The 21,078-nt window shown below is 46.1% G+C and overlaps 2 long non-coding RNA genes across 3 annotated transcripts in view; one reads left to right on the forward strand and one right to left on the reverse strand.

Moving 5' to 3' along the window:
- Positions 1-16,217: 16,217 nt before the first annotated feature.
- Positions 16,218-21,078, reverse strand: part of LOC136391341 (uncharacterized) — a 179,519-nt gene continuing 174,658 nt past the window's right edge. For both annotated transcript variants that reach the window (XR_010748841.1, XR_010748842.1), the window contains exons 2-3: positions 16,630-16,998; positions 16,218-16,497 (exon numbers count right to left, since the gene is read on the reverse strand). This is a non-coding gene — a long non-coding RNA (uncharacterized lncRNA). The remainder of the gene's footprint in view (positions 16,498-16,629; positions 16,999-21,078) is intronic.
- On the forward strand, positions 16,554-16,955 carry LOC136391342 (uncharacterized). Its single transcript, XR_010748843.1, has 2 exons — positions 16,554-16,762; positions 16,826-16,955. It is a non-coding gene; the product is annotated as an uncharacterized lncRNA (long non-coding RNA).

Below are 21,078 nucleotides of genomic sequence, written 5' to 3' on the forward strand. Positions count from 1 at the left end.
AAGGGAAAGTCAAATTCTCTCTCTTCCCACCCTGCAATTCCTGTCCCCTATATTTACCCCCACCAAGTGTTCCTTGTGATTCTCCCAGGATTTCCCCCACTATGTACACACCATCATGTTTCTGCCTTTTCTCCCGCACAAACATACATGCTGTTAGAATATATCCACAGAGGGGCCATGGGATCCACCCGCTGTGCACCAGGTGCCAGAATGGGAGGACTTTGCAGAGAGGGAGAGGCCCCTGCCGGCTCGCAGGGGTCAGAGCCTTGTGATTTCAGCGAGGAGGAATGAGCAAAGGGTGCACAGCCAACAGAAGGGGGGAAATGGAGCAAGCTTTGGACAATTGCTGCTAGGAAATCAGCCAGACTGCGGTGAGGTAATGCATGTGCGCATTGCTGTAGTTTGTTAAAGTTACAAGACTCTGGGGACTCAGGGGGGTGGGTTGGGGGCTGCTCCCTGCAGGCAGAGGTGGAGTCAGAGGAACCTTGCTTTTGTTTAAGGTTGCTTCTCTGTCCCGGGTCGGGAGTGCTGCTGAAGAGGAGTGGAAACCCACCTTCTAGCTGCACTCAGCACGATCCCACCAACAATGCTTCATTCTGTTTGTTGTGGGAGGAGGCACGCCTTCCATTTGGCCTCGGTCTTTAACTAGCAGCGCAGCTTTGACTCAAGTTATTTACACGCTCTGGACCTGAGTTTCCTTAGACCTGGGTGTTCTCTGAGGCCGTTTCCAGGAAAGAAGGCAGGATGCGGAGTCCGAAGACTTGGGCCAGCGCTCCCAGCCAGGTTTTGCCTGTTTCCTTAGCTGTAAAACGGGGTGCATTGTGCCCACCTTGTAGGTGCTTTGCTGACTGTAAGTACTGGACAGATGGCAGAATCAGGTGGCCAACAGGGACCAACATCTCACCACCCCCAAATATGCCTTTGGGAATATTGATTTTAAGCTGGTTACTAAGAAACAAAAGACTCAGAATGTATCTTTGATCTTCCACCCCCCCCTTACCTGCTTCAAGGAATTCCCATAAAAAATTTGCGTAAAGGAAGGGAGCATCACCTTAGCCTCACCGTACGGATACACTGACTGTGGGTACACTGACTGTGGGTACACTGAATGTGGGTACACTGACTGTGGGTACACTGAATGTGGGTACACTGAATGTGCGTACACTGAATGTGGGTACACTGAATGTGGGTACACTGAATGTGTGTACACTGAATGTGGGTACACTGAATGTGGGTACACTGAATGTGCGTACACTGAATGTGGGTACACTGAATGTGCATACACTGAATGTGCGTACACTGAATGTGCATACACTGAATGTGGGTACACTGAATGTGGGTACACTGAATGTGGATACACTGAATGTGGGTACACTGAATGTGGCAGATGGGGAGACATCTAGGACAGACTGCTTGTTATCCCACTGTTTTGGGTTGGCCTGCAAGAATTCGTTAGCCACATGTTTGCTCTTTCTCCTCTACCTATGAATTGCCTGCCTTCCCTTTAAAATCTCAAATCTCTGCTCCTCCCCTTTGTCCAAAATGGCATCTCAACCTCACTTGCCCAATGGGTCTCATATCTTATGACATCCCTCCCACACATGTGCATCTGTAATAAATTCTGGACATTTTCTCCTGTCAATCTGTCTCATGTTAATTTGATTATCAACCCAGCAAGAACTTAGAAGGTGGGGAAAAAGTTATTTTTTTGTGTCAGCACAAGGCAATATATGACTTAGGCCTCCCAGGTTACTCCCAGAGTGGGACAACCTCATGACTAAGACATTCATTTTATTTTTTTTCTTATCAAAGCAATTCTATTACAGGATAATTTGCATAAAATAAATGGAACCCGTTCCAAGCATACAGTTCAATGGGTTCTGACAAATGCATACGCCCTGGTAACCACCGCCTCCACCACCAAGTCACAGAACACTTTCACCACCCAGAAAAGTTTCTTTGTGCCCTTTGCAGTCAGCCTCCCCTCCGGCCCCAGGCTTCACGTCAGTCTTGATATGTTTTTCCTGGTCCAAAATTTCATGTAGTCTCCTGAGCCTGGCTTTGTCCCTGCAGCATGAGCCCTAAGGCCCGCCCACATTGTGGGCATCAACAGTTCGCCCCTTCTGCTTGCTGACCAGTGTGCCGTGTGTGGGGGCTTTAGACAACCCTGGCTCCTTGCTGACCTGGGGTCAGGTAGATTCCACCCAGCCTGGGTCAAGATCTTGTATGTCTATTAGCTCTGGTTCAAACCCTGCTTAACTGGGAGTGTTACTCAGGAAGCTGCAGGCAACCACAATGAGAACATCAGTGCAAATTAGTCTATTAGACTAGTATCATGGGCCCTAGCCAGGGCCTGCATGAATGGGACCAAAACAGCTTTGTTTGGGCTGCATTGGGCTTGCCTGTACTTGTAGGCAACACTGTCATGGGCAGTGGGAAGCAGAGAAACAGCTCTCTCTGGATGGTGTTTGATGAACTTGGCACATCTTTGATCATTGGGCTAGTTCGGTTCTCTCCGCTGCTTCTGTCTTGCTCTTTCCTATCTGTTCTCTGACCCTGACCCAGCTCTGGCGTGGGCAGCGGGGCGGGATGATCACAGCCACCATGTATCACCGTGCCTACGCAAGCTGCTGGGCCCTTCACATGCATTGTTTCTCTGACTTCTCACGCCAACTCTCTGAGGAAGGTATCATTAGCCCCATTTTATAGATGGAAACACCTGAGGCATGGGGAGTTGAAAGTACATGCTCAAAGTCACTCATTTGCAGAATCAGGATTTGAACCCCAGTTCTGCCTGACTTCACGGCTGGTGGTCCTTACTCAGGCTTTCCAGAAGCAAAGAAGGTAATGAATACCTAACTTTTGTCTTATTTACTGCCTCCAGCCCTCCACTTGCCCCCCACCCCAGGGTATCCCGTATCCTGCTTTAAAACACCATGGATTTGATTTGCCCGTTCTTGAACTTTATAAAATGGAATCATCTGATATATATTCTTTTGGTGTCTGAATTCTCCCATTTACTTATATTTGGGAGATTTATTTGTGTGGTTGGTGCTGATTCATTCTCACTGCTATATGCTCTTCCATTGTATAAAGAACACCTTCTTTTTGAAGACCTCTTGACTTGTGGTTAAACATTCTACACTTGAATTGCTACACTGGGCAACGCCTGTGGTTTATCTGGCTAGTCTGGGTGTCTCTGCAAGAGGCTTAATCTTCCCAGAAGGCACTTTCATTTTTAAAGGAGACTTTTTGTTAGCCCCATGGCTTAAATACACTCAGAGCGTCTCTGAGCAATGCCACTGGCCCCAGTGACCCACCCACCCCCTCACTTTCCTCCCTTCCTCCTCCTCATCCCTTTGCCAAGGGGAAAAACACCTGATATTGTTTAGGTAGCTGCAGCTCTTCGTATCAGACATAGGACGGTTTGGAGATAGAAACAGTTTAACTTTTTTTTTTTTTTTTTTTTTTTTTGTGGGATGTCAAGAACAAAGCTTCCAATGCTGTCACTCAAGAGCTGGTCTTAGGCAAATCATTTTACATTTTGGAGCCTCAGCCTTCTCATCTGCTAAACAAGGGAAATGGTGATAAGCACCTTCCTATATGTACACAGTATATGAAGCGACTATAAATACGATAAGGTATGCAAGCAAAAGCTCCTGGTACCTCCTTGCAATCTGCGTCCTCTTGTACGAGGTTATTTACAAGCTAGGTATGAAGAGTCAACGGACTTGCCTGCTGAAGAAGGAGACGGAGTAGCGTCAACCCCTGAATTAAAAAGGATGTTTGGTTCAAGCTTGGACCTCAAGAAGAGGCTAAAGAAGACTAAAGAGAGAACTAAGAGAACTCACTCTTGGCCTGACCTGTGGTGGCGCAGTGGATAAAGTGTCGACCTGGAAATGCTGAGGTTGCCGATTCGAAACCCTGGGCTTGCCTGGTCAAGGCACATATGGGAGTTGATGCTTCCTGCTCTTCTCCCCTTCTCTCTCTCTCTCCCTCTCTCTCCTTTCTAAAATGAATAAAAAACAAAAAAACAAAAAAACAAACAAAAAAAAAGAGAACTCACTCTTGATCCATTTTTGATGATGAGGCGTTATGGGAATAAATGCCCTTTCACACTTTGGGGACATACTGTGATTTTTTTCCCTGCATTTGCTTTTTTTAATTTTTAATTTATCTCTGTATTTGCCATATTTAAATCCTCCAAACATTCTGTTTGTTTTAGAGTCAAGAAGGTAGTGGAGAAGCTGTGAGCCTGCATTGCATTCTAGCATAGACCGCAGTGAAGGAGAGTCCCAAGTTCAAGAATGGGCAGGAGCAGCCACAAAGGAGATGGGGTCGTTCCTCATGCTGATGGGAGAGTCTAAGGGGGTGACAGGGGAATTCACTTGGGATTATGCATTACATCTCAAGTGTGTATTTAGGTACAACCTTCACCTCCACACTTTCTGCACCCCCCCCCCCCCCGCCTTCTAAACTGACCTTACTCCAAAGTAAAAAAATAAAACCAATTCACAATCCTACAACAACTTGAAGGAGGTCAGACAATACGAAGGGGCCGGGACTCAAAATTCCTCGTGCTGATATTTGTGTGTGTCTCAGGAGAAAACATAAGATTGTTTTCACCTTAACCTGTTGGCTGGGCCGCCTGAGAAATGAACACACGCTGCCTTGGTACTCCGGCAGGTAGAAGGGAGGCAGAGGAAGTATGAGAACAAATGGCTCGGTGAACTGGGGCACGTCAGAAATTTAATAAGAACAAGTTGAGACACGTGGTCAACACTGGATCCTCTGGGAGAGGAGTGTTCTCTTGGTCCTTGTCAGAATGTTTACTGCCCAGACCACAGGGAGAGAAAACGTGGAACACCAGCCAGTTTTAAAGTCAGTTTCAGGGTGGTTTAGGATGAGAAGAAAAGAGGGCTTTGCCTCCCGGATTAGGCTAATTTTGTTTATTTGAAAAACTGCAATTTTGTTGCTAGTCTAGGCTGGGGAGCTCCAGGAAGCTAACCTCTAGTGAGGGCAGGGATGTTGAGGAACACAAGCCCAGACTCACGGTTTTAGGTTACTGGTCCCATGGTCTGGAGGTAATATTACATTGTTGTTTTTATGAAAGAAGAATTTGGTCAGTAGGAGCTCTATTAACTGGGTATGAATTTGATTCCCTTTATATTTTTCTTTGAAGAAGTTTTTTTTTTTTTTTTTTTTTTTTTTAACAAATGGATTCTATTAGGGTAATCTGTAATTTCTTCTAACAAGTTCTAGTTAGAAAGCTATTATTTTAAATGTAAGCACACAGACACATCCATGTTTGAACATAGAGAGATAGCAGCTACCTCTTTTTAAAAATTAAGGTGTATTCCTTCAAATATATCCTTGAGTTTGGGAGGGACCCAGGCCCTGGGTCATAAAATCTCACCGCCACCTGGTGAGGAACGTAGGTAACTGCATCTGTAACTTTAAATTCCAGGTGTGCTATCAAACAGGTATAATTACTGTTTATACAATCTTAGAATAGCATGAGACTGTTTAGCAACCTGATATGAAAGTGGCAGCCATTCTCATTTGTTCTTATTATTACGAAAACGGAGAGGCTTTAGGCTAGAAAGAAGCTTTCTTAGCTTGACGTGTCATCCCCAGTCGTGGTGACCTCTGTCCGCAGGGAAGGGAAGGTCCAGGTGGCAAAGGAAGAGACGGAGGGACTTGCAACGGTGTGATGAGCAGGGCTTGTCCTCTTTTTGGTCTTTAATGCCAGATATGTACAAAAAGCAGAAACCAAGTCATGTAGGAGGGGCTGTCCGAGAGGACAGGGCGACCTGTTATTTGCAATGTGTCTGGTAGGTACAAGCTAGAGCAGCGGTTCTCAACCTGTGGATCGCAACCCCGGCGGGGGTCAAGCGACCAAAACAAGTGGTCATCAAAACTGAGGGGATCCAGCCAGCTTTGTATTTTCCGATGGCTTTAGGCGACCCCTGTGTTTTGGTCGTTCGACCCTCGCCGGGGTCGCGACCCACAGGTTGAGAACCGCTGAGCTAGAGGGACACTGTCACTCAGATTTAACCTTCTTTCGTGGAAGCTGCCTTGTCATCCAGGCAGAGCTCTGAGCAAGAAAAGTGGCAACATGGTTTCTTTTCCTCTGTTCCTTGCTCTGGAGGAACACATCCATGTTTGAACATAGAGAGATAGCAGCTACCTCTTTTTAAAAATTAAGGTGTATTCCTTCAAATATATCCTTGTTTTTTCTTTTTCAAGTGATTATTGGGAAGTGCCATTTCTTAGATCCAAGTTAAGACCCTTGAGAGGCGCGCAAAGGTTAGCGGAAAGGACTTTCTGTAGCCTTGGGAGTCAGAGTGACCTGGAGTAGAATGTGGGCTTTCTTGCGTCCTACGTGTAAGACTGACAGTTTTCTTAGCATCTCTGAGACTCAGCTGCCTCGCAGGCAAGGAAGGGTTCATTTACCTTCTAGATGCACGTATTGAGTGCATGCTTGTGTGTGTGTGCATCTGTGTGTGTAGGGGTGCCCTCAAATGGGGGGCAGCTCTGATAAGCCCCACAGTAGAGGCAGAAGCAAACAGTCCTGAAAACAGGGGCAGTTGATTCTGACAGGAACAGTGTGTGTGGGGGAAATGGCCTTCTCCCCCCTGTGGACCTGGCAGGTAGTATGACTTCCCTAGAACTCTTCATTCATTCATTCATTCATTCATTCAGCAAAAATGGAGTGAGGCCTTATTATGAGGTAGCACTGTTTTAGGTGTTGGGGATACAAGGGTAAATTTAAAAATAGGAAAAAAAAATTAAAACCCTGCCTCCCTGGTTTACCTTCTAGGGAGAGGAGCCAAACAGTCCACAACTAAATAACAAAATATGTTTTTCAGATGGTGAGAAGCAGTGGGAGAAAAACTAAAACAGGGTCAGTGAAGGGATTATACAAGGAAGTCTCTATTTTATTCAGATAAGGAGTTTGGGCAGAGACTTGAAGGACAGAAGGGAAAGTGCCAACAGATTGGAGGGACAAACAACCCAGGAGGGTGAGGGGACAGAGAAGGAGATGTGCCCAGGAAGGCAAGTGGGAGGTGGCCTTGGCGACCAGCTTGCAGAATTTGAACTTCCTTCGCCATGTAGCCAGGAGGCAGCTGAAGTTTCGCACGCGGGAACCATGCGAGCAGGCGGTGGTTTTGAGCTCCAGTGGCCAGCCGAGGAAGGACTGCAGAGGGAGGGGAGAACACGAGACCCCGGCTCAGGTAGGAAATAAGGGATCAAACTCGGGCAGTGGGTGAACGGGAGAGATGAGGGACGTTTCACCAGTAGCATAAAAGGGTGTGTTTGTTACCAGACAGGGGACTCGGCCCTTAGGGTCTGGATTCTTGACTTTGTACAGGAATGATGCCACAACACGAGTCCAGGTGATTTTGAGAGGTTTATTAAAACTGGGGTCAGTGAGACAAGGAAGGGCCTAGAACAGAAGAAGCAACAGGAGGGAGTCGAGGCGGGGCTGCTTGGCTCTCTTAGAAACCATATGGGCAAGAAGTGAGCAGAGAAAAGGGGGTCTTGGAGCTTAAGTGCCATTCTCTGGCCTCCCTGTACACTCGCCTGCCAGGGGGGAGGGTCCAACCTGCATGACTGGCACCATGCCAGGGGAGGAAAGGTCGGGGAAGGTTCTGAACCACTTGACCAGAGATATGAAACCAGGGGGCCTAAACCTCCCTCCCAGCGCTATGCTAGTGGAGGAAAGGTTACCCTGGGGGTGAGATCCTTGTCTTTTCAGTTTTGCCTGTTGCTAGGCATCTGGGCTTTCCGTCCTAGTGACCTTCGGTGCCTGGCCTACAGTCCTTGCTCTGCCCGTCTAACCGTCTGCTGCATGTTGGCAGGTTAGATGGGGAGGCGAGGGAAGTTAATAGCGTCCTATTTGTGATGAAAAAAATAAAGCATTTCTCAGTGTGAAAGTCAGCGTGCTGGAATGACTGCCCCCTGGAAACTGCTTTAGAGATGATGGTGACACACCGTGTGATATTGTGGTCTACCACAAGAAATATATACTTGGTCTTTGCACCTTTGCCTGGCACTGAACTCTGGTGGAATTTCCTGTGCTGAGAGTGATAAGTGTCTTTTGTTTGTTAACTTGGTGACCTTTGGAGAGCCTCAGGTTATCTAGGGACCCGGGGCGGGTTGTCAGAGGACCCAGCTGCGTGATTTAAAGGGTTGGAACTTTCAGTCCCACCGTCTGACCTTTGGAGAGGAGAGAGGAGAGTGGCTGGATTAATTACTCATTGGTTTAACCAACCATGACTATCTGAGGAAGCTTCCAGCAAAGCCCGAAAGGTCAAGGCTTGGAGAATGTTCTAGCTGGGGAACACATGGAGGTGTGAGGACAGTGACTCACCCTCAGAGGGCCCGGGAGCTCAGAGCCCCTTCCCCGCACCTCGCCCTTTGCGTCTCCTCACCTGGCTGTCTCTGAGTGATGCCAACATAAGGTTCATGGAAAGCGCATGTTCCTTTCAGACTGGGAGCTGCAGGGTGTGGGCCGTGACTCAAGGATGCAGGCAGCGGCAGGAGCCGGACAGCTGTGGGAGGGGGACCCTGCACAGCTGTGTGTGGGTGTAAGTCCCAGGGGGGGGCTGAGCATGGCGATCCCAGACCAGGCTGGCAGGGCACTCCAAGCCTGTTGCCCTGTGATGTGTCATTTTCCCCCCAGCTGTTGGGACCTGGGAAATACCTGTGACTTCTACATACCGCCGTGTCTTTTATGTTCAAAATGTCTTGCTCCGAACTGGGCTGTGTAATTGTACTCCTCTGCTGCTGCTGTAGCTGTCTTGCCAAAGGTGCGTTCCAAGCTGTCTGTTGGACCCGATATGGACAATAAGCCCAGTGAGATATGGGAAGGAGCACTTCTGCTGATGATAATACCCCCGAGATCACTATGATTTAGTCACGTGGGGCTGTGAGGGGCTGAGCTCTCCACCCACAGTGATGGCAGAAGGCCCAGGAGTCCTCTCTAACCCTCCTCTGATGCTCCTGCCCCCTTTCTGTGGTGTGTCTGGGGTCTCCTAATGCTGCATAGAGTCTTGGTCTGGACCAGCGGGAGGGAGCTCACTTTGGCTCAGTCCTATCTTGTTGGCTGCATGAAATTGGTCTTCCTTTCCTATGTGTGAAGTCCAAAAGCTGGGTGAAGGTGTGGGGCCTCCTTTATGGCTCGTGGGGACAATGCAAGGCTATTCCCTGGGGTGGCAAACCTTTGAGTTGGACCGTCCACATCTACTGCTGTGCCCTCAGTGGAGGACTCTACCTGAACTAGGTTGGGACCCAACTCAAAGTGCTTTCTCTTCTGTCCCCCATGCAGAAGGGTGGCTGTGCAGAGGCTACTCCTGCAGGAGGCTACCCTGAAGTTCCGGCCACCAACACTTGGGTGACAACTGTGAGAACTTGGATGTAGCTTTTCTTTTCTTTCTTTCTTTTTTTTTCTTAGAAATTCTTCTCCAAATCTTTATTTTAGGAATTTTGAATTGTGCCATGAATACCTGCCTGTGTTCTCTCTCTATATAAATACATTCAGGCATTACAAATAAAGCAGAAGTTCACCTTGACCACCAGTCCTGATTCAATCCCCTTGTTTTCAGCTCATTTTGTAAACTTTCAACACTTCCTCCACACTTTTTCTCTCTCTATTTCTATCACACATAATGTGGTTTTGTGCATCTGTGTTTAAATAATTGATATGAGCTGCACATGCTGTATCAATTGCTCTGAAACAGCTTTCTTTCCTCAACTATGTGTCTTAAATATTTTTCTATAAAAGTATATTGAGAGTTAGCCGATCCTTTAAACTGTTGCAGAGTAGTACATAGTATAATGCATCATATTTTATTTAATTGCAAATACTTTGGACTGATGGCCCCTTTTAATAAAAATGTTGGGGTATACCCCCACATATTATTCTGAGATAAAATTCATAAATAACACAACTTAAAATATGATTAAAATCAATGTAATGTTCTGTTATATGAAGGTATAAGGAAAAGCATTTGTAATAAACTGATATGTATTTTGATATATACATAGCTTGGGCACACTGTAGCAGATGACATAAAAAAGTAGACAGATGCTTCTATCTACATGTAAACTGCAATGCTACAGTCCCAGATGCAGACAGATTTAGATGGGTCTTGTTGTTGATTAAATACCTTGTGTGACTTTGACATTAACTTGATGATTTTTCTGACATGATGAACAACTCCTGGTAAAGATTCAGAAAAAATTCCTGTGGAATTCAGAAAAAATTCCACAATGTCTCAATTTATTTGTCTGTTCTATTCTCAGAAAAGTCTTTGTCTATTAAAATTGTGCAAAAAATGACTTTGTGTTTATATTTAGTGGAGCTCAGTTCTTGGCTCAGATGCTTTCACCTCCAGAAGTAAGGGTCTGGCCAGGCACACAAAGTCCTTGATGGGTGGGTGGAGAAAATAATTCATTGTGTGGGATACACTGTGGTCCCCAACCGATAAATGCCAATAGTAACCCCAATGATGGTGACATTAAGACACCTACATAAATTTCCTAAATATTTCTTGGGAAGGGTAACACTGTCCTCATGAAGGACCAGTGATTTAATGATGCCATTTATGGTGTTTTTTTTTCTCTAGAGCTTTGCTATTATAAATAAAGCAGCAAAGTGTATACTTATATATACCTTTTATGTACATATCAGCACAATTCATCTGGGCAAGCTAAATCCCCAAGTCATTTCACCTAAGGTGCCCTCAACAGTGAGGCTGGGGCACAAAGTGTGACTTCTCGAGGGGAGGCTTTTTCTGTTTCACTTTTTTTCTCTTATCCAAGTGGCTCCCAGACCTGGGTCAGAGCAAGTTCGGGTTCACTTGGAAAACCCAGAGCTTTGTCCCCTCCCTCATCCCCAGGAATTCAGCCTCCTGTGGGTGGACCACTCTTACTCTTCTAAGTGAGGTGGCACTGTAACTTAACTCACAATTCCTACTGTGAGATGTCATCTCTGGTGGGGTGCCACCCCTCCCCCAGTGGAGATTCCACTAACTTGCCCAAATGTCAGAATAGGAGCAAAATAATCAGATGCTATTATAATTAGATTGAATGTTTTAATTAATGAGGTATCTTAATTGTGCAGATTAAAGATTATGAGTAGCTTGATAGTGTTTGTTGGCGAGGCAGTGAACTTGGACTGTTTCCCACAGACACTGATGAAAAATGAAAGGGGTAAAAGTTCCCAGACAGTGACTGGAGTGGGACAGAGAGAGGAGTCAGAAACAGAATCTGGGGCTGGCAGGGAACTTTGAGGACATTGAGTCCAAGATCTTTGGTGCCCATTCCACACAGGGGACCTTTAGAAAGGCTCAGGGGGGCCCTGGCCGGTTGGCTCAGTGGTAGAGCGTCAGCCTGGCGTGCAGGAGTCCCGGGTTCGATTCCCGGCCAGGGCACACAGGAGAAGCGCCCATCTGCTTCTCCACCCCTCCCCCTCTCCTTCCTCTCTGTCTCTCTCTTACCCTCCCGCAGCTGAGGCTCCATTGGAGCAAAGATGGCCCGGGCGCTGGGGATGACTCTATGACCTCTGCCTCAGGCGCTAGAGTGGCTCTGGTCTTAACAGAGCGACGCCCCAGATGGGCAGAGCATCGCCCCCTGGTGGGTGTGCCAGGTCGATCCCAGTCGGGCGCATGCGGGAGTCTGTCTGTCTCTCCCCGTTTCCAGCTTCAGAAAAAAAAAAAAAAGAAAGAAAGGCTCAGAGGAAGCAGGAAAGTTCTGAGAGAAAGAGTAGGGTTTCAAAACGTTGCAAAGAAGCTGTTATAAGATTTGAGGTTGATTAATTAGCAGGAAAAAGAACAGGTAATTTTTTCATTTTTTTTTTAATGAGGGAAGACAAGAACTAGAATGTTGTAGGAGTAAGTTTCCTTCAGAAGAGGAAAACAATAGCTAATTTAAGGAGTTTGCTTTTTCAATTTTTTTTGTCTACATTATCTTTTCTGGGATGCACCTGTTTTAACTAAATAACTAATATAAAGGGATTAGCAATAGGCAAAAATATTTTTACATGTATTTCCTTGTCTAACATTCACAAGCTTGCCAAGTATTTATTGTGACAGTTGTACATACTGAGGTTGAAGCAGGGGAAGACACTTACTCTTAGGTTGCACGTTGAGAAGGTAACAAGTAACACTCAAGTCCAAGTCTTCTGAACTTCATTATATGCCCTTAACAATCACATTGCTTGACAGTTCATTTAAACCTGTAGAAGGTTCAGATGAGCATTCTGTTTTTATAAACGACCTTTGGAACGTCATGGTATTTTCTTCTTCTCTCTAATGTTTGCCTGCTTGGGAGTATTCACTCATGGCCACCGGGTGATAAATATTACGGGGAAGAGGAGAAACAGGAAGTTGAATAAAACACTTGTTACTCTGAACAGTATTCTTGGTTCAGAAATGTGAAATTGAGTCGCTGAAAAATGGCAAGTAGATAAAGCTGGTTTCTTTTGGGCCCATCAGGTGATGGAAAACACTAAAGCGATGCGATGCGGTGGTGGCCTGATCTCCCATTCAGGGCAAAGGCAGAGCTGCAGCAGCTTTGCTACATTTTTCTGATTGAGGAACGGCGGTACAGACAGTGTATCTAATAACAAAGAGCAAACTCTGGCATGTGCATGGCATCCTTAAATCAGATTAAATGAGAAAATGATGCATTCAAACATGCCAAGCATGGTACCAGCCACGGATCAGTTTTCAATGAATGTTCATTCAATGGGAGGCGTATTTTTTCCCTAGAACTCCCTATTTAATACCTTGGGATTAAAAAAAAATTTTTTTTTCCTCTTTTATTGCCATGGTCTGATGGGGAGAAAGTAACTAATCCAGCTAACCTATCCACCTGGGAGCCCAGCATGCAGGGGTCCTGTGGGCATTCTACAATCCTTAGGTTTGCCCAGTTGGAAACCGCTATGCAGCCACACTGACATCCCTCTGTTTCCTTCTTCTCCAGACGTGCAGACGAAATGATGCGGCATTTTCTGGGGGGATTGTCGGGAGTTGCTGGGTGATTGGGATTGCCTTTTTAACTCCTCTTTTCCATCTTTTTGGGAACAGAGTTGATGTTATGCTACATTCTCTGCTTGCTTCTTTATTTTATCCCAATTCTAAGCACCATAATACCACTACTAGTCTATATAGGTTGGCATATTTGGCCTCATCCTAAGAAGTGTCTCATAATCTGATGCCACCAACACTCCTCTCACTTCCTCCAGGAAGGTGTATGGTGATGAATGGTGGGTGAGGGCTGTTCGAGGATCCGAGGAGGAACAAGATGAAGGGGGATGGGGAGGAAAAAATCAAGAGAAATATCATCATTTAAAAAAATAGAAATCTTACATTATGACTTTTATTATTTTTTTTGGTGAGATGATTAAGCCGTTTTTGAAACATGACTCATCTACTGACTTCTGCCCTTTCTTTCTCCAAATGGTTATGAAAAACACATACTTGGAAGATTTTAATAAAATTATGAGTAATGCTGGATCATTAAAATTCCTGTTTATGGAGGACAGCAGCCTGATACTTAATTGCAAAAGGAAAATGAACCCATGCTTCTGGGAGACACGGCAGTATACAAAAATTAAGGAACAATAATTTGGCTGTGTCCTAGTTCATAGCACTCTCCTTGTTGCCTTTTCTCTCTCTTTTTTCCCCCCTCAAGGTATCATGAAAGTTATATATGCATCTAGTGTAAAGAGCTAGATATTTGTGCTAGTTTGTTTAGAAAAATACTGGTTCTTTCTTTCCTCCTTTATCCTTCCCCTCTTTCCCAAGACAACTAGTTTTACTTCCTTTAGCTGTTACGTGCGTTTGTGTGTACACGCCTCTGTATCTAAATAAAATGCTTGTGTTTTTACTTTCCATTTCTCAGTCTTGGGCACACTTTTCACTACCGGTTGTGACAACTTCATCCTTCCTCCCCCCATTCCTCATGGCAATCTCTTCCCATCTCACTTTTTGATACAGCTTTATTGTGATGTTGGCTAAATCGGTCGGTATTCAGTGTTTAAAATATTGTTAACTGTGATATAATAAGCAATATAGACTGCTCACAAAAATTAGGAGATATTTCAAAATGAATATGAAGCGATTAAAAAAAAGAAGCATTTGGGTTTATTTTTTATTAAACAAGAACACCAGAAAAGCAAACAAGTCAAAAAAAGTTGTTTGATTATGCAACTGAGATGCAAAACCAACTCCTATTTCATTGGTGAAAATGCACTGTACAAAAAGCTAAAAGTACTGGAGTATCTTCACATTCCCTGATCCCCTAATTTTTTTTTTTGTATTTTTTTTTCTGAAGCTGGAAACGGGAGAGACAGTCAGACAGACTCCCGCATGCGCCCGACCGGGATCCACCCCGCACACCCACCAGGGGCAATGCTCTGCCCACCAGGGGGCGATGCTCTGCCCCTCCGGGGCGTGGCTCTGTCACGACCAGAGCCACTCTAGAGCCTGGGGCAGAGGCCAAGGAGCCATCCCCAGCGCCTGGGCCATCTTTGCTCCAATGGAGCCTTGGCTGCGGGAGGGGAAGAGAGAGACAGAGAGGAAGGAGGGGGGGGGGTGGAGAAGCAAGTGGGCGCTTCTCCTGTGTGCCCTGGCCGGGAATCAAACCCGGGTCCCCCGCACGCCAGGCCGACGCTCTACCGCTGAGCCAACCGGCCAGGGCCTGATCCCCTAATTTTTGTGAGTTGGTCTTTGCCTCTGGTTCCTGACACAAAACCCCTAAAACCCTTATAATTTCCTGTCAGGGGTGCTCGGTGGAGCATCTTTTATTCTAATACAGTTGACCGTTGAACAATACAGGGATTGGGGGGGACCACCCTGCAATAGTCAAACATTGATGTATAACTTTTGACTCCCCTCCATACTTAACTACCTCCAGCCCTTAGCATCCCACGATTCAACCAAACTGGGAATTTGTGGTTCGGAATCTGCTGATGGGAATGCGAAAATACTATTTTCCACCTGAGGCTGGGAGTCCGCGGTTGGGAATAAGAAAATACTGCGTTCTAGTCGCAGTCGGTGGAACCCCTGAGGCGACGCCCGATATGAAGGGCAAATAGTATTGATGGGGGGGAGGGGGTAGAAAAAAACAAAAACCGTGTGTACGTGAACCTGAGCAATTCAAATTCATGTTGTTCAGGAGTCACCGACCTGTGACTTTTGACTCCAGTTCCTGACACAAGCCCTTGGAGTGACAGGAGTGTCCTTTGGTGGCTCCTGAGAGGCCTGGCTGCGGGGGCCCAGAAAGACACAGATGCGAAGTGTGGAAAGGGGCTGCAGAGCAAGTTAGTCGCCGTGGTGGCCAAGCACTGAATCGGTCACACCCACGTGATGGGACCTCCGTGAAAAAAAAAAAAAAAACCCTAAAGGAAGGGGTTCTGGGAGCTTCTGGGTTGCTGAGCACGTCCACCTGCTGGAGAGTGGGGGACCCCGGTGTCACAGAGGCAGAAGCTCCCAGGCCCAGCGCTTCGGGACGTGGCCCTAGGGACCTCTTCATTACGAATAAACGTAAGTCAAGTGCTCTTCTGAGTTCTGGGAGCTTAGAACAAATTATGGAACCCGAGGAGGGAGTATGGGAACCCCAGTTTATAGCTGGCTGGTCGGGAACTTACAGGAGGCTATCTGGGTCTTGTGGCTGGTGTGTGTCGGAGTGGTTAGGGTTGGAAGTGAACCATGGGACAGACACCCAGGTGGGATCTGGAGACCTGGAGAAAAACCTGGATCTGGATTCCGTGTGAGAAAAACTCCCGCACACGTGGTGTCAGAAGCGTTGTGACTAGAGAAACAAGTTTCCCTCTTAATGACAATGTCAGCGCTCATCTTGATGGCACTAGGTCATTAAAACAAGGACTTTCTTTCCTGTATGCGTTTTTGTTTTCTGTCGGGTGAATAATTGCCCTGTTGGGTTTGCTTCCGCTCTCCCAAACTCTTCATCAGCCGTCTACATCTTTCTCAACAGTTTTGGATGCCTCCGGCATCTAAGATTTTATTCGCCTGGGAAAGTTTCTCCTGGAGCCTGCCTTCCCTGCAGTCTGGACTTGTCCCCTTGCGTGGCGCTCCTCCCTTCACCCTGCTATCTGCCTCTGTTGTCACCCTTGGTCTTGGCCTCTCTCACGTTTTGGATCCTCTGTTGACTGTCCCCGTGCCCTCTGTTAGATTCAGGGAGTACTGACATGCTGGGGCTGCCAAGAGTGTACAAGGTCCCTGTGACGCTGAGAACAAAGAGTTCAGCAACATCCTGCATTGAGTCAGAGACCCTTATCAGAAGTTTATGTTTGAAATTCTCCACTGAGCAATACCCCCCCCTGTAACTGCGCACGACCTCCCTAGTCAATGACTAACAGCCACATCAACTTCTGTATGATGCTTGCTCATCCTAGACAGCCACCCTATAAAAAGGAGCCATTTTAGAAGCTCGGAGCTGCAGTCCCTGTGCAGGTTTGGGGGGCTGCAGTCCCTGCGCAGTTTGTTGGCTGCGCAGGTTTGATTGGCTGCAGTGCCCCAGTCTCTTCGGAGGCGTGGGTTGCCTGCAGTCCCTGCGCAGGTTTGGGGGGCTGCAGTGCTCCCTTGTGTGGGTTACCTGCAGTCCCTGCGCAGGTTTGGGGGGCTGCAGTGCTCCAGTCTCTTCGGAGGCGTGGGTTGCCTGCAGTCCCTGCGCAGGTTTGGGGGGCTGCAGTGTTCCCCTGTGTGGGTTACCTGCAGTCCCTGCGCAGGTTTGGGGGGCTGCAGTGCTCCAGTCTCTTTGGAGGCGTGGGTTGCCTGCAGTCCCTGCGCAGGTTTGGGGGGCTGCAGTGTTCCCCTGTGTGGGTTACCTGCAGTCCCTGCGCAGGTTTGGGGGGCTGCAGTGCTCCCTTGCATGGGTTGCCTGCAGTCCCTGTGCAGGTCTGCAATAAAACTTATAAAATTCACTTTGGGTCTGCTGTAGCCTATCTCACCAGAATGTAACACCCTCCTTCCTTGTGGTATACTCTCTAGCTCTGGAGGACTATATTCAGTAGCTCCCAGAAAAATAGTACCTAAAAAAGTAAACATTTTTTTCAAGACTTGGCTTATCTGGAAAGTTTTTATTTTTCCCTGGCCCTTGAATATCCAGCTAGAGAATTCTAGGTTAGAGAGAATTATTGTGTTGTCTTCTAGCTTCCAAAATTACCTGTGAAAAGTTTAAAACTACTCTGATTCCTAGTATTTTGAAGTTGAATTGGGGAAGTTTCCCTTCCCTCTCTGGACACTTGTAGGATCTTCCCTTTGTGCCCAGTTTTCTGATGATGGGCCAGATCCTTGCAAGGGCCTTTTTAATATGAAAACATTTTTCTTCAATTATTTGTTGATGCTTTCTCTGCCCTCCATTTATTATTTTTGTTATTAGAATCCCTGTTACGTAGATATTTGGATATTCTGGTTGTCATTTTATTGTTTTTCACCTAATTTTTAATTTTAATTAATTGACTATTGGTGTGACATTGGTTAGTAGAACCATACAATTTTCAAGTGCACAACTGTATAACACATCATCTGCACACTGCATCGTGCACTCCCCACCCAAAGTCGAGTGTTTTTCTGCCATATCTCCCCCCCAACTTCCTTCTGGTAATCACTGCACTGTTGTCTGTGTCTGTTATTTATTTATTTTGCCTAATCCCTTCATCTTTTTCATCCAGTCCCCAAACCCCTCCCCTCTGACAGCTGTCAGTCTGTTCTCTGAATCTATGAATTTGTTTCTATTTTGTTTGTTAGTTTACTGTGTTCATTAGATTCCACATATAAGTGGAATCATATGGTACTTGTCTTTCTCTGACTGGTTTATTTCACTTAGCATAATGCTCTCCAGGGCCATGATGTTGTCACAAAGGTAGGGTTTCCTTCTTTTTTTTTTTTTTATAGCCAAGTAGTATTCCATTGTGTAAATGTACCACAGCTTTTTATCCACTCCTCTACTGATGGGCACTTGGGTTGCTTCCAAATCTGGGCTATTGTAAACAATGCTGCAAAAGACATAGGGGTGATATATTCTTTCGAATTAATGTTTTAGGTTTCCTCAGCTATATTCCCAGAAGTGGAATCACTAGGTCATAAGGCAGTTCCACTCTTAATTTTTTAAGGAAACTCCATACTGCATTTCACAGTGGCTGTACCAGTCTGCATTCCCGCCTCCAGTGCATGAGGGTTCCCTTTTTCTACATCCTCGCCAACACTTGTCATTTGTGGATTTATTGATGATTCGCATTCTGGCAGGTACTGTATATGCAGGGTAGAGATGCTAGACAAAGGGATGGTTCAGGTCCCGGGGAGGAAAGAGTGGGATGGCAGAATATTTCCTCATGCTACTCAAACGGCACGCAATTTAAAACTTATGAATTATTTTTCTGGAATCTTCCATTTAACATTTTCAGACCACAGTTAGCTATGGCTAGCCGACCACGCAAAAGCAAAACTGAGAATAAGGGGGAAACTATGTACACCGCGTGTCACTGGAAGTTCCAGTAAAGGGTGGATACTGAGATTGACAAACCTTGTCAAATGTCATATATATTTTGACATGTCTGTAAGATGACCCAATTGATTTTTAAATGTAATAAAAAATAAAATGAAAACAAACTCATGAATGGAAACCAAAAAGAAATCCTTTACGAGTGTAGAGGACCAAGTGCAAGTAAATCTTTTCAGAACTGCCCACTTGGAATACAGTCTTCTGCTGTAACTGGTTTGACACCAGCATCATGTTACAGAGGACTCAGGTATTGCCCTAAAAAATATTGCCACTTGTGCTACAGGAAAGGATTCATCAGTTTCATTGCACCTTTGTAAAAGAGACATATGACACAAACTCTTATGAGGAACTCCTAGTGGTTTGATTGCTGTTGCATATTGGAAGGATGCTTGAAAACATCTGAAAGCATTGTCCTTCTTCTGGCCTTTTTTGGTGACTATGAAAGGGGCATGGGACCTCTAAGACATCTCTGCTGGAGCAATTAGAGATGGATGAGCAGGTGCCTAAGGAAGGGGACTCTTTCACCTTTCTTACGGAGGAGGACTGAAACAGGAAAACACGTGGACCTCGTAGAGCTGTTCACTGTAGAAAAGGAAGTCATGGGCAAGACTGTGACAAAATGTATGCTTTGATGACTGTGCAGGTCGCACGGACATTGCTTGTGAGCACACAGAGGATACTCAGTACACGTGACCACAACAGGGTGTGTGTGCCATGGCCTCAACTTGCTTCCTGATGACATCATGGAGCTGGCCTTTTTCCAAAGGATTCCGAGAGCCAAAATGTTGTGAAACATGCAGAAGCCACTCACCATGCCGCTGCCTTTCAGAAAAGTCAGAGGGAAAAATGCAAAGAACTGAATCAAGCCACTGAAGCTACTTTGCAAAACTGGTCATCAGATTATCTGCTCTTTGATAATCTTTGGGAGGTTCACTGGTGATGAAGCAGATGCTGTATTTCAGTGGTAGCTGAACCTCTTTTGCCTGAGGTCTCCACTGTACATGTTTATCTTTTTTTTTTGTACATGTTTATCTTTGTCTACATTTCTTTGTGTGTGTGGTGTTTTTTTTCTTGGTGGCCTGAATAGGTTTTTTATTTCTCTTTAATCTTTCACACATAGACCTCTCACATGTGGTATCTTGTGTAAGATCATGTAAAGTGCTTTTGGGGGAGGATTGTGACTCCAGGGTCTTCGACATTTGAAGAGGGGACTCCCTTCCCTGATTCTTCACCCTCGCCTCTGCTTTCTTCTATTCTCCTCTCTCTCTTCCCTGTCTCTCCTTTTGCTTTTCCTTTTTTCACGTTCAGAGACACTTCCTGCCTTTCACCGCCTCCTTAACTGGGTCAGTCCTCGGGAGCCGGGCTGGCTGATCTGCACCAGTGCCACTTGTGTGGTTGGTGGTAGAGGGGAGCCGGGCTGGCTGATCTGCACCAGTGCCACTTGTGTGGTTGGTGGTAGAGGGGAGCCGGGCTGGCTGATCTGCACCAGTGCCACTCTGTGTGGTTGGTGGTAAAGGGGAGCCAGGCTGGCTGATCTGCACCAGTGCCACTCTGTGTGGTTGGTGGTAGAGGGGAGCCGGGCTGGCTGATCTGCACCAGTGCCACTCTGTGTGGTTGGTGGTAGAGGGGAGCCAGGCTGGCTGATCTGCACCAGTGCCACTTGTGTGGTTGGTGGTAGAGGCAAAGTGTAACGTGTGGAATCACTTCATAAACGGCAAAGTGTTCTAACAGGTTGGTTGTTATTATCTTAAGCATTGTTATAGGATGTGGCTCATCCTGCATAAAGCAGCCCCACCCTGTGGGCCTGTGGGCCTGTTCTGAGCTCAGTTCTGAGACTCTCGTCATACCACTCATCTCGCTTCCCTGGCTCCATTGGAGATTTGGTCGCCCCCTTCTTTTCATTATGACTTATCTACTTAGTCTCATTTCCTCAGAGACTTCTTAAGAAGGGATTAATTTTGGTTTGCTAAGCACTTTGAAGCTAAGGTGTTAACAGCTAATAAACCTGTCATGGAAATCCACATTTTAACTGGAGACTTCTGAACTCCAATATTGTGGAAGACTGCAAGTGGCAAAACCCTTTCCAGTTTGAGGCTTAGCAAAAGGCTAAGTTCTCACCCCCCCACTTCCATATTGGTTAAGAAGCTGAGTATTTGCACTCATCCCATTCCTCCACTTCACTTGCTTAAGTTGCTAGAAGCAATTTACATGCCCTTCCTCTCACTCCTTGTTTGTTCAGATGTTGGTTGATTTCACTTATCCATGGTGAGGGGATTCCTGTTTATGCCTTAAATTGACTCCTGTTTATGCCGGAGAATTCCTGTTTTTGCTTCGGATGTGGGATTTTGTATCAAAGACTTCCTTATTTGTATATAGCTATATAATAAAGCAAACAGGGGGCTGTTGCTCTCTGTTCTTGCCATCAGCTTGCAGAGCCTTCCTGATCCCATCCTATTTCTCTTTAAGTCTATTTTCTTCATCCCACATCGTTCTCACTTGGGACCTGAAATGACTAGCTGCACTGGTCTGCGACACAATATG

The sequence above is a fragment of the Saccopteryx leptura genome, chromosome 2 (genome assembly GCF_036850995.1).
Source record: "Saccopteryx leptura isolate mSacLep1 chromosome 2, mSacLep1_pri_phased_curated, whole genome shotgun sequence".
Classification (NCBI taxonomy): Eukaryota; Metazoa; Chordata; class Mammalia; order Chiroptera; family Emballonuridae; genus Saccopteryx; species Saccopteryx leptura.